Source organism: Vigna umbellata, chromosome 4 (assembly GCF_029865625.1).
Source record: "Vigna umbellata cultivar VRB3 chromosome 4, Vumbellata_1.0, whole genome shotgun sequence".
Taxonomy (NCBI): Eukaryota; Viridiplantae; Streptophyta; class Magnoliopsida; order Fabales; family Fabaceae; genus Vigna; species Vigna umbellata.
The window spans coordinates 22518327-22532602 of NC_142168.1; the positions used below are offsets into that span (position 1 = coordinate 22518327).

At 37.7% G+C, this 14276-nt stretch overlaps 1 pseudogene; it reads right to left on the reverse strand.

Annotated features, from left to right (window-relative positions):
• Nucleotides 1–11608: 11608 nt before the first annotated feature.
• On the reverse strand, nucleotides 11609–12645 carry LOC124843538 (pentatricopeptide repeat-containing protein At3g49240, mitochondrial-like; annotated as a pseudogene).
• Between the last annotated feature and the right edge of the window lie 1631 nt (nucleotides 12646–14276).

The window sequence follows — 14276 nt, forward strand, 5'->3', positions numbered from 1 at the left end:
CGTCGCGAACTCTTCGAACCTGCAAGGAAATCCTTCATCGTCAGTCTTCCATCAACACCTGCATCTTCTTCAATACAGAGCAAACAACTCCTGCCCCTCAAAATATTTTTTTTACACGTCATTTAACCTCAGAAAGCCAACATTCACATAAAACAGACACGTCATACTGTTTAGTCCATGCTGTCAGTTACACCGTAAAAAATTAACGTTGTGACCAAAAAAGATTTAATTGCACATTTTTTTCACATGTTGGGACCACATTGAACTTTTTAAAAAATGCAGGAACAACGTGAATATTACCCCCCTAAAGAGGGACCAAAAGAGGTATTAAGGCATTAATTTACTTAGAAATCAACAAATTTAACCAAACAAATAATCTATGAATTCATTTCATACATTAAATTAAAGTGTCCAATAATATTTAAAACCTTATTTGTACATAAAATTATGTATTCAATCCAAATATTATATTAATCTACATATACAATAATACTAAATTGTAGTCAAGATTTTACAAGTTAGTAATACTTAAAATAAAAGTAACTCACTTAATTTTAATGTCTTCCATTGGAATCATTAAAAATCTATAAATAAAATAATGGAGTTAAAACAATATTATAATAAACAATTAGATAAATATTTAATAAGTTTTTTAATACATTATTCCATGAATAAATAATGTTTGTACATATAATAGTGTGCATGTCTTTCATACTCATAGTTTCCATCGACACTACAAATTAAATACAAATAATTATTAATTTGAAAAGATCTCGTGTTGTGTATATATATCTATATATATATATATATATATATATATATATATATTAGATTATTAAAATTTTTATATAAATATTTAATTTTTAATTAATTTGTTTTTATTTTTTATTTTTAATTTTAGTTTAACTTATATTATTTTTTTATTATAAATAAAATATCTATATATATATATATATATATATATATATATATATATATTCAATCCAAAAAAGATTAAAGTTATATATAGTTTTTGTGATATGAAATAATTTACCTTCATGTGTATCTCTTACAATTTATGAATAGCACATGTTTTACCTAGTTCATTTAAAAAGAACACTCTCATAACAACAGCTAAATACTAGTTTTACTGACCTCGAAGAATATGCCCAATTGGCCTTCCAGTTGCATAGGAAGAAGCATCTATTACTAGAGTTGTTCTCAGGTCCGTATGTCTTCTAGTAGCAAAACATTGGAAGACAAGGCAAAACAACAATAGGAGCAGAGACACACTCTATAAGGCCTTGAAGCCATTGTTCACAACATTCAATCTATCTGCAAACTGAAACAACATAAGGTAATGGAAACGAAAAATACTTAGATTATAGAGGAGGAAACGGGAAAAATAAAATGATAAACAAAACAATCAATATGTGAGATAATAAGATAAAGGAAGAAAAAAGAAGCACGTTCATTATCACCACCGCTTGATCTGCAATATCACAATAATAATAATAATAATAATAATAATAATAATAATAATAATAATAATAATAATAATAATAATAAAGAAAGCGAAGGAAATTGTTAGTAACGAATGCTTATTTGCTAATGTTTTAATAGAGAAATTAACATGAAGTATAAGGGAAGGGTCACCGAGGGAGGAACTAGTGACAGTGGCAAACAATAAGGTATTGGAAAAGATAAATATTACATTTGTTCTTTGCGTAATGGATGTAATATATTCTTTTATATTAATGAAAATACCATCGTGTCGTATTTGACATCAGTTTTAAAAATTCTCCAATATAAAAAAAAGCCCCAATTAAACCCTAAAACTTATTTTATAGTTTTTTCATTTAAAAGTAACAAATGAAATAAAACACTTAATTAAAACGGGCCATGTAAAATCAAATTATCACCCTATACACCATGTTGTTGACTATGTAAACGAGGTTAAGAAGAAAAACTAAATTGTATGAAATTAATGAAAATTAAGATCTGATTGAAACAAAAAATATTATCACCGAATTGAAAAAACTCAATAAAAATAGGAACTAAATATTTAAATCATTATTTTATTATAATTGAATAGTATAACCCCATTTTAAAATAGGTATCTATTGAGGGAAAAAGTACCAAAATGGTCCAATTATTTTCAAATTCACAAAAATAATGTAAATTTTTAAAAAATTAAAAAAAAATAAGTTGTGCTAATTTAGTATAATTTTAATGTATTATGATATAAATTGAAGTCATATCAGATTGGTACCATTTTAATGTATGGTAATTTTTGTTTTAATTGAAGTCGTGCACTTGAAACGACTTCAATGTATTTTAATATAAAGTGAACTTTTGTTAACTTTGTAAATAATTTTTTTAAAAAAGAAAATTAATTGTTTCACAATAATAAGTCAAAATCATATTGACACAACTTCTTAACAATCAAATCACACAAAGCTAACATGATTTCTTCATTTTTAAAATTGCACCATTTCAGTAATTTTAAAGACAAAATTACACGTGCTTTTGTAAAGAGTTATTGTTCATTTTGTTGTAATAATCCAACTTGTGTATAACTGTCAAAATACAGTTTGTTAGTTAGCTTTACGTTGCTTTTGCAATGTGCCTTAAAATAAGGCAATATTCATTTGAATGAGAATAACTTACTTCTCACCATTACGTGCTCTTAGCCTATCTCTAACTCTCTTATTCTACTCATTGCACTATCAGACTTATCTGCATTAACAGTGGTATCAAGAGCAAGGTTACGCGTCGAAAATCAAAGAACTCGTTTACTGAAGAAGATTTTCCGAGGAGAAGTGATGGCAGGAATAATCCAAAGCAACTTGTCGGTGTTTGATGGTAAAAACTATGATGATTGGTGTGTGAAGATGGATGTCATTCTTGGTTTCCAAGAAGTAGATGAAGTTGTCAAGAAAGGTTTTAAAGAACCTTCAAAGGGGGATTCAGAAGAAGTTCAGAAAACGTATAAAGAAAACAAGAAACTGGATTGCAAAGCCCGAATGTTGTTGCACTAGTGCTTCTCTGCGACAATCTTCCAGAAAGTGTCGAAGGCAATCACGGCTAAGGAGGTATGGGACATACTACAAGAGGGATATGGAAATTCTGAAAAAGTGAAGAAAGTCAGATTAAAATCCTTAAAGAGGCAGTATGAGCTCCTGAGTATGGGAGAGCAAGAAACGATCGAGGAGTACGTTGGAAGAATCCAAGTCGTGGTAAATGCGACAAGGGCTTGTGACAAGATAGTAAAACACAAGAAGATTGTCGAGAAGATTTTAAGAACACTAACACCCCAGTATGATCATATCGTTGTGGCTATAGAAAAATGTAAAGACCTAGAGACGATGAGAGTGGAAGAATTGCAGAACTTCTTTGAAGCACATGAGCAACGTTTATGTAGAAATCGAGCTGGGAGGTATAATACCAATTATCTGTTATCTGGGAAATATACTTCATTATATAAACTAATTTTCTGGACAAACTATCCAGAACATCCAAATACAAACACAACACATTAATTTCTCAAACTCACAACATACAACTCAACACACAACCCATTTTCACTCTTTCTCTCACACAATACACAAACATGGAGACTCTCTCCTTTCTCACTGCCCATTAAACATGGAGACTCTCTCCTTTCTCACTGCCCATTCTCCCACGGTGCACACACTACAAGTGTGTCACAATTCATACAAGACTACATCTCCATATTTATAACCTAACATCTCTACTAATCTCCACTACTCTCCACTACTCTCCACTACTATGTGGGTAATGATAGTGCTACCACAATACCTAACTTCTTTTACAAATGGGGTGCATAATCTTCAATAAGACAAAACACTTTGTGGCAATGGGTCCATTTAAAGTTTACCCAACAAAACTCCCCCGTAAACTTTAAATTGGTCTTCTTGCACTGTATCCCATCACCTCGACTTTTTTTTTTTCTTTCTCCCAGATCTTCTGCTCCCTGTTCTCGACCTCTTCTCCCTGGATCGTCTAGGTCTTGAGTGTTCCGAATTCCTCCTCTTCAAATCAAACTTTTCCCGAAGCATTCGATCTAGTGGCTCAAATCTCCGCTGCCGGTGCGCCTCTAGAACCCGATCAACCTCTTTACCCAAGAGCTTTGATAGGTCCTTCCACTCCTCGATGACGCACACAAAACTTTCGAAATCATCCGTCCATGATTTCAAACTCTTCTCCACAACTCGGCTGGCAGGCAGCGACTCTCCATTTCTGCCGAGTTGATCTGCCACTTTCTCCTTCAAATGTTCAAACTATGTCTTGCCTAACACAGTTGTCCCCTGTACGCGTCTATTGAAGATGCCTCCTTTGCTATCTTCTCACCGCTGGACTCCTCCTTCACAGGCGTCCTTTTCAACTCAACAATATGGGTCACAGATTTGCTCTTCCTTCTCTGTGGGTTCTCGTTTCCCACAATCCACAACATCCCAAACACCGGGATCCAATAAAAGCTTTCATCTGCAGACTCCAATCACCATAGTTGACACACTCTGTCAACTTAATTAGGGACACTGTTAGCAAGATTAGTCATCTCTTACTCTCTCTTTTTCACTCTCTCCTTTTTTTTTTCGGACACTCAAACTCTCTATCTTTTTCACTCTCTCTTTGATACCAGCAAAATTCCCTTCCAGACCGTGCACACCACTCTCCTCAAATGAAATCAGCGCCTCCACTTCTTCCAGCCTTCACAGTTCGCTTCACTTCTCCGTGAAGCAGCTCACATTTCTCAACATGCTTTTCCAACGTGTGTGGCCTCTACTTCCTCATTTAATCTCCTCTTCATTCTCAAGCAATTGGTTGCAGCAACGTGCTCACCCTTCAACAATGGGACCCGTGCCTCATTCTTCTCCAAAGCAAATCATGTGCTTTCACTCCAACCACCATAATACTAAATAAAAAAATGTATAAGGTGGTCTTCAAATGCTAGACTTCACGTGACCACTCTTCCCTTTTTTTAATGAAAGAATTTTCCAAACATCAATCATGTGCTTTGCTTTCCATGTCACCATTTTGTCCTTTTCCTCCAAAATGGCCATTTTTTTTATTACTTAAAGCACATATCTCCTCTAACGTGAATTCTTTTTTTTTTTTTATTTATTTATTTTTTTTCTTCTCCAAGGTCACGTCTGGACAAGGCACACCTCCATATTAATTTCCACTTCCAAAAACCATGGACCCACCTCTTTTTGGACATGAGTCGTGTGCTCTCCTTCAATTTCCTCTGCTGTATGCTTTCTGGACGCTGCTGCTGCTGCTTCCGTGAGCTGGCCATGACTCTTTCTCTCCCTCTCGGTGGTTGCTTCCAGCCCCCTCTCTTTGCACACCAACACACCAACTCTCTTGGCTGCTGGACTTCATGTGCGGAAGATGCCATCAACACGTTAGCCTCCAACGTCGCTGTCGCCCGTTCCAGCCCCGGAACCAGCTTTCTCGCCTTCTCCATCTTCGGCACCAACTCCTGCGCCTTCGCCACTTCCAGCGTCTCCTCCGGTTCCTGCGGGAGACACTCCAGCTGGCTCGCCTGTGGACGCGCCGTCATCTGCTCCGCCAGAGTCTTCCATCATTGCCGTCACCGGCACAGGTACCACGCACGCCAGCTTCTCCTCCGTCTCTCTCCGTACGCGCTGCCAGCTTCTGCTGGAACGCTTCTTCGTGGGCTGTATCAACTGCCCCCTGCTTGACGCTGCTGGTCTTCCATCCGTAGCTCTGATACCAATTTGTTGAAATCGAGCTGGGAGGTATAATACCAATTATCTGTTATCTGGGAAATATACTTCATTATATAAACTAATTTTCTGGACAAACTATCCAGAACATCCAAATACAAACACAACACATTAATTTCTCAAACTCACAACATACAACTCAACACACAACCCATTTTCACTCTTTCTCTCACACAATACACAAACATGGAGACTCTCTCCTTTCTCACTGCCCATTAAACATGGAGACTCTCTCCTTTCTCACTGCCCATTCTCCCACGGTGCACACACTACAAGTGTGTCACAATTCATACAAGACTACATCTCCATATTTATAACCTAACATCTCTACTAATCTCCACTACTCTCCACTACTATGTGGGTAATGATAGTGCTACCACAATACCTAACTTCTTTTACAAATGGGGTGCATAATCTTCAATAAGACAAAACACTTTGTGGCAATGGGTCCATTTAAAGTTTACCCAACAGTTTAATCGAGAGAAAGATTGCAGAAAAAAGTGCGATGCCGAGCACGAATCAAGCGTTGCAAGTCAGAAATAATCAAAGCTACAAGGGTCGTGAAGCTGGAAGAGGTAGAGGTCAATCACGAGGAGGATGATTGGGAGGCAGAAATACAAATGCTTCTGATCAAGTTGTCGAAGAAAATGGCAGCGACCATAAAGGAGGAAACAAGAGAGGTGGAAGACAGTCGAGAGGAAGAGGAAGAAAGAACTTTGATAAAAAGAACATTCAGTGTTATACTTGCAGCAAATATGGGCAATACTCGTCAGAATGCTGGCACAATGAAGCTGCAAAGAAGATCAAGAATGATGAGGCGGCAAATCTTGCTCAAGACGCATGCGATTCAGAGTCTGACCATGTTCTTTTAATGAGCACAATCGAATGACTTTTGTCTTTTAACCGGATGGGTGCCGATGAAGAAAACGAACAGTTGTTGTCTTTTAACCGAATAGGTATTGATGAAGAAAACGAACGACTGTTGTCTAAATACTGAATGGGTGTTGACAAACGAATGGGTGTTAACAATCAAATGGATGTTGATAAAGGAACCGGACGACTATTGTCTTCAGACCGAATGGGAATCAATGAGGAAACTGGACGGTTGTTGTCGTTCAACCGAACGGAAGTTAATAAAGAAACGAAACGGTCATTGCTATCAAGTAAAAATGGGAACTATGCACTGGACAGGTGTGAAAAAGCTTCAAACCACGTGTTGCTTTCTAGTGAGATGAGCCATGCAGAAGATGAGTCATCTTGGTATTTGGACACGGGGTGTTCCAATCATATGACGGGCAAGAGCGATTGGCTACTCGACTTGGATACAAGTGTAAAGAGCATTGTTCGTTTCGTAGATAATAATGTTATCACAGCTGAAGGCTCAGGCAAGATGTTGATTACACGTAAGGATGGAAAATCCGCATACATGCATAATGTGTTGTATGTTCCAACGATGAAGAGCAATCAGTTGAGTCTTGGACAACTCCTGGAGAAAGGATATACGATGAAATGCAGCAAAGACACATCAAGGTGTTTGACGACAGGCAGCGGTTGGTGCTCAAAGCTCCTCTAGCCCGGAATTGAACCTTTAAGGTGAATTTGAATGTCACTGATGTTTAGTGTCTAGTTGGGACTGATACTGGAGAAGAAGGGTGGTTATGGCATATCGCTATGGACATCTGAATTTCAGAAGCTTGGGTCAACTGAGAGATAAAGATTTGGTGAAAGGTATTCCTACAATCTCTGCACCAAGCAACGTCTATGAGGGATGTGCCATTGGAAAGCAAACCAAAAAAGAATTCAAGAAGGTCGCAGCCAAAAGAGCCAAGCAACCTCTGGAAGTGGTCTACTCTTATGTGTGTGGACCCTTTGATGTGCAGTCACTTGGAGGTGACAAATATTTCCTAATCTTTGTTGATGAATACTCTAGAAAGATTTGAGTTTATTTGCTTAAAGAAAAGAAGGAAGTTTATTCACACTTTCTTAAATTTTGTGCCATGGTGGAGAGAAAATCGGCATTGCAGATTAAAATCTTTAGAACCGATGGTGGTGGAGAGTTCATTTCTGGAGAGATGAACAAGTTTTGTGAAGACAAGGGAATTGTGGATGAGGTAATAGCTCCATACACACCCCAGCACAATGGCCTCGTCGAGAGAAGAAAAAGAACCTTGCTAGACATGACGAGATGCATGATTAAAGGGAAGAGTTTGCCACAAGGGAAGAGGCTGTATCCATAGTAGCATATTCTTTTAAACAGAAGTCCAACAAGAGCACTGCAGAATTGTACTCCAGAAGAAGCTTGGTCAAAACTTAAACCATCCGCAAGTCACTTGAGAATCTTTGGGTCAGTGTGTTATAAGCATGTGTTAGACGAGAGAAGAAAGAAGTTGGATGATAAAAGTGAAATCTTCATTCTTGTTGGCTATCATCCAACAGGTGTGTATAGGCTGTATAATCCTGAGAAGAATCAAATTGTTGTTAGCAAAGACATGCTAGTTGATGAAGCTACTACATTCAATTGGGTGGAAGTAGAGGCTGGCTTGAAATTGAATGTTGAATAGATTGATATAGATTCAGAGGTTAATAGCAGAAGACCTCAAAGAGATAAGTTCCCCTCTACAAGGCATGCAGATCATGAAGTGTTTACTGACAATGAAGTTGCAAACTCTAGTGATATTTTTCACCTTGCTTTCCTCCCTGATGCTGAAATATTTTCTTGGGAACAAGCTGTTAAAATAAAGAATGGAAGGAGGCCATGTTGGAGGAGCTGAAAGCTATAGAGAAGAATAGAACTTGGGAGATGGTAGAGCTGACGTAGCATAAACGGACCATTGAAGTTAAATGGGTGTTTAAAATGAAGTACAAACTAGATGGCAGCATAACAAAGTTGAAAGCTAGACTGGTAGCAAAGGGCTTCCTGCAGAAACCTGGGATTGACTTTATTGATGTTTTTGCACCAGTTGCTAGACTAGAAACCATAAGAATGGTTGTTGTAGTGGAAAATCTGAGAGGCTGGAAAATCTACGAAATGGATGTAAAGTCAGCGTTTTTGAATGGTCCACTAGAGGTGTATGTGAGACAGCCACCTGGTTTTATGAAGAAAGGTGAAGAACATAAACTATACAGGCTACACAAGGCCTTGTATGGACTTAGACAGGCACCATGGGCTTGGAACAACCACATAAATGTGTTGCTTCTAAGAATGGGATTCCAAAAATGTCTAGTAGAATTTGGAGTGTATGTAAAGTCACTCGGACAACAAGGTACACTGCTGATATGTTTGTATGGTGATGATCTCCTTGTAACTTGAGATTTAGCAGAGGAAATTGCAGGGTTTAAACAACGCATGAAAGAAGAATATGATACGACTGATCTTGGCCACTTGAGCTACTTTCTCGGGCTGGAGTTCGTGCAGACCACAGATGGAGTTTTGATTCACCAAAGAAGGTATGTCAATGAGGTTTTGAAGAGATTCAATATGCTAGACTGCAATAGCACCTCAATTCCTATTATAGCAAACTTAAAGTTGTCCAATCCGGAAGAAGAGAGAAAGGTGGATGCAACCCTATCCAAGCAAATAGTAGGGTCACTCAGATTTGTGTGTAATAGTAGACCGGACATCAGTTTTGGAGTTGGATTGGTGAGCAGATTTATGAGTGATCCAAGGAAAAATTACCTCACCACAGCCAAGCATATCCTACGTTACTTGAAGGGAACAACAGATTTTGGCTTGTTTTCTCCTAAAGGATCCGGCAGTGTGGATGGAGTTTTGGAAGCTTGGAGTGACACAGACTGGTGTGGTGATCAGGTAGAGAGAAAAAGCACGTATGGTTATTTGTTCAAGTATATGGGAGCACTACTCTCCTGGTGCTCTAGGAAGCAGAATGTGGTTGCGCTTTCTTCGTGTGAAGTAGAATATGTTGCCTCAGCTGAAACAACTTGTCAAAGTGCTTGGTTGGAAGCTATTCTCAGTTAATTGAAGATTGAGTACAAGAAACCAGTACAGCTTTTGGTGGACAATAAGTCTGCCATCAGTCTTTCAAAGAATCCAGTCTTTCAAAGGGGAAGCTGGAATTGGTGTATTGTTCCACTGAAGAGCAGGTTGCAGATATCTTTACTAATGCTTCAAGACAAAGTAGATTTGTAAAGCAGAGAAATCTGATTGGTGTTAAAAGTTTGGAGAGTTTGGATTAAGAGGAAGTGTTGTAATAATCCAACTTGTGTATAACTGTCAAAATACAGTTTGTTAGTTAGCTTTACGTTGCTTCTGTAATGTGCCTTAATATAAGGCAATATTCATTTGAATGAGAATAACTCAGTTCTCACCATTACGTGCTCTTAGCCTATCTCTAACTCTCTCATTCTACTCACTGCACTATCAGACTTCTCTGCTTTAACACATTTATCATCAAGGTAGACCTTTTTCTTCAACAAAACTTCAATTTAACTTATCTTAAAGTCCCACGTTTACAAGTACTCAAATTTGTTCAAATTATGTTGAAAACACGATTAGTTCAATGAAGTTGATAAAATAGAAATATTACACTATTATAATATGTTAATGTATGTTTGCTCTCAACCATTAGACGAGATGTAGTCTTTTATACTAAATTTGTAAGAACTCTTGTAAGAAATTTATATTTTTCTTGGGTTGTTATAGTGTTGAATGAATTTTAGTTATAATACAATGTAAATGCATAGTAGTTATTTATTTCATTTAGAACTAGTGTGATCTTTTATTTGTTTAAAAATTAATACAAGTAAAATCTATTATTTTATACAGATTTATAAATAGTAAAAAGTAGGATAATAGTGATTATTAATGCTTAAAAACGTATAGTTTAAAAATACTATACTTTTTAAAATAATAATTTTATTCCTCAAATATTTTTATTATTAGTCTTTTACACAATTTAAATTAGATCGTAAAAATAGTAATAAGACTGCTTTTTAATAATATATTTTATATATATATATATATATATATATATATATATATATATATATATATATATTACCTAGATAATGAATATTTTATAAACTATTTGAAGATAAAATGAAAAAAAAAACATGTATATATGTAATTGTTTGAATGAATTATAAAGAATTTAATATTGTAGTTTTTTTTATTAGTGCTTTATGCAAACTCCTGTATAAATAAAATTTTTCTTGTACCCGTTAATTACTGACATATGAGCTTTGATATATAGACTTATTATTTTATGCGTTGTGTTTATTGTATTTTTTTACTAATTATAGTTTTAAAATGTGTTTACTAGTTAATAATACTTTGGAATAAAAAAGTAACATCGAAGTAAGTAATTGTGCATTGTATAATCCAGAAGATGAGTGTAGTAAGTGTAGTTGTACATTGGTTAATTAAGTTTTGTGCATAATTTGTATTTTTAAGATTATATTTTAGATTGTAACAACCTCACCATGAGTTTAAAGTTATAAGATTTGGGAAAAAATATATGGATGAGTAATTGCTATATTTGCTTTAGACAGGACCATTCGAGAAACAAGAATGACAATGCAAACCGACTCAATCCGTTTAAGCCCGTTTTACAGTTGACCCAAAAAAAATAGACCAAGTTAGCCCAATTTTCATAAGTAAAATTGTGGATTTAATTGCTTTCTTTGTCCTCAGTTTGGTTGAATTGTGTCAAATTCATCCTCATTTTTAAAAAAGTTTCATTGTCGTCCTCACGTGGTGTAAAAGTGTCAATTGAATCCAAACATAGAAAAAATTTGTGTCAAAGTAGTCATCTCCGTTAAATACACACTAACGGTGTTAAGTGGCTGATTATTTGGCACCCCTTCGTGGCACTGACCCCTCTGCTCATTCTTCCTCATTCTTCCAGTTCAGAATCTTTCAAAGCACTCATTGACCATAAGATGGGAGGGGTGTGATTGTCGAGCATATGATCAAACAAGGCCCAAGCCTCAGTTTTCCTGGCATGCTTGAGCAAACACTCCAACAAAACGTTGCAAGTGGCAGGGGTCATCCTAAATTGGCGCTCCAACAAGGACCTGTAGGACTCCATGGCTTCCTTATCCCTACCCTTTTTGAAGAACCATTCCATGAAAGTGGAATTCACAACCCCGTCATACACCAGGCAGCGCTCCTTAAGCTCGTCGAAGAGCTCATTGGCCTTCTCCAAATTCTCCAGTTCGATAAAGCCTGAAATGAGGTTGTTGTAGAGAGGGAATCCGCGCCGTGGCCCTTAGTGAGCATCTCGCGCAAGAGGTCGACGGCTTCGGAAATTCGACCGGCTTGGATCAAACCTTTGGTGAGATGGCGATAGGTAACGGGGGAGGGACTGAAAGGAGCGTTGGCGAGGACGTGGCGATAGACTTCAAGGGCCACGTCGACACGACCCTCGTCGCAGTGGGTGTTGATCACGTTGTTGTAAAAGACGATGTTGGGGACGATATTGAATTGGTTGAAGAAGAAGTGGAAGAGGGCAATAGCCTCCTCGTACCGCTTCGACCGGTACATGGCAGCGATGATGGCGTTACAGGTGAAAACGGTGGGCCGTGTCATAGAGAACACTGCGTGCCGGGTGATGGCGGACGCCGCCTCGAGGTCGCCTGCGCGGATGAGGGACTGCACGCGGTTGTGGAGGCTCAACCGGGGGCCCACGAGCGCCGAAGTAGAGTCCGGGAGGCGAGGAGCGTTAGGGTCGCGCGGAGGACCCTGCTGCGGCGGAGGACGAATAGCATTCAGGGGAGGCTCGATGCGCAGACGCCGCTTCCGTCGGCGGCGCTCGGCCGCAGCTTCTTCGGCGGAGGAAAAGGCGTAGGAACGAGTTTGGGTGAGAGAGAAGATGGGCCGGGAGGCGGCGATGGAGGACAGGCGACGTTGGAGCAGGCGGTGAAGCGACATCTTGATATGGTAATGGAATGCGAACTGAATCTCTGCGTAGTGTTTCTTTCACTCCTCCCACACCAACAACGCTATGATAAACCCTAACTAACCCCTTTTACATTTGGAAGAATGAGGAAGATTTGAAAGTTTCTGAACTGGAAGAATGAGGAAGAATGAGCAGAGGGGTCAGTGCCACGAAGGAAGGGGTGCCAAATAATCAGCCATTTAACACTGTTAGTGTGTATTTAACGGAGATGACTACTTTGACACAAATTTTTTCTATGTTTGGATTTAATTGACACTTTTACACTACGTGAGGACGACAATGAAACTTTTTTAAAAATGAGGATGAATTTGACACAATTCAACCAAACTGGAGACAAAGGAAGCAATTAAACCTAAAATTGTGACTAAATCAATGGTTTCAGACTTCAATGACAAAGCCGCTCGAAAACGCAGAACTGCATATTTAAAACTTTTGTCCACTACAATAGTTTATGATTAAGATATTAATAACAATGCAGTAATCTAGCACAATATTTTGTACTAACGATAATTACATGTTGAAGAGATCCCAAAACAATTAGTCATATATATTTTGTATTCAAAAATTCTTGTGGTTTTTCAATTTATATATCTATTTCTTTTATGGTTTAAAATCATTTGCTCACAATTCCACTTTGCTACAATTGGAACTCAAATAAAAAACCTAATTTCATAAATTCAAAATCAAAGAGTTAAGTTTGCGAAAAATCATAGTCTGAACATTTTAAATTTTCTTTTTTTTTATAGTCTTCATAGTTAAGTTTGCGAAAAATCATAGTTGTACAAACTACAATTCTTGTAAAACACTTGATCGTCATTTCTAACGTGTGAGATAATTATTTTGCTAGAGTTACACATAACTCAAGATTTCGATATGATCATAAAAGCTTAGCTACATTATCTTTTAAATTGCAGAAAGTATAACTATGTAGAAGTTAAATTTTGCATATATTTTACAATAGAATTATCACTAGTAAAAAATTGGGTTTTTACAGCGCACATTATGCCACGGTTCAACGAAAACCGCAGCATAATGGTGCGCGGTGGCAGTTTTGTAAATAAATCGAACATATATGCCGCGGTTCTGCTCCAAACCGCGGCATATACTCCAGTCAACCATTGCCTTTGACGCCACGTATGAATAAAAAATTAAATAACAGAGTATATGCCGCGGTTCTCTGGGCAACCGCGGCATATACCCCTGCCAATTTATTGCAGGTGCTGACTGGGTCAGAGAATTTGAAAAGTTACAGGGGTATATGCCGCGGTTGCCCAGAGAACCGCGGCATATACCCCCTGTAACGTCTCAACTTCTCTGCCAGTCAGAGAATTTCAGAAGTTACAGGGGGATATGCCGCGGTTGCCCAGAGAACCGCGGCATATACCCCCTGTAAGTTCTGAAATTCCCCAGAAGGCAGTTGGGGAGACAGTTGTGTTGAGCACGTTACAGGGGTATATGCCGCGGTTCTCTGGGCAACCGCGGCATATACTCATATCTGAAATTAATTTAATATGAATTTGAAATATTTCAAGGTATATGCCGCGATTGCCCGCTGAACCGCGGCATATAGTTTGAAAATAATTTCAAAAATGCCATTTAGGAT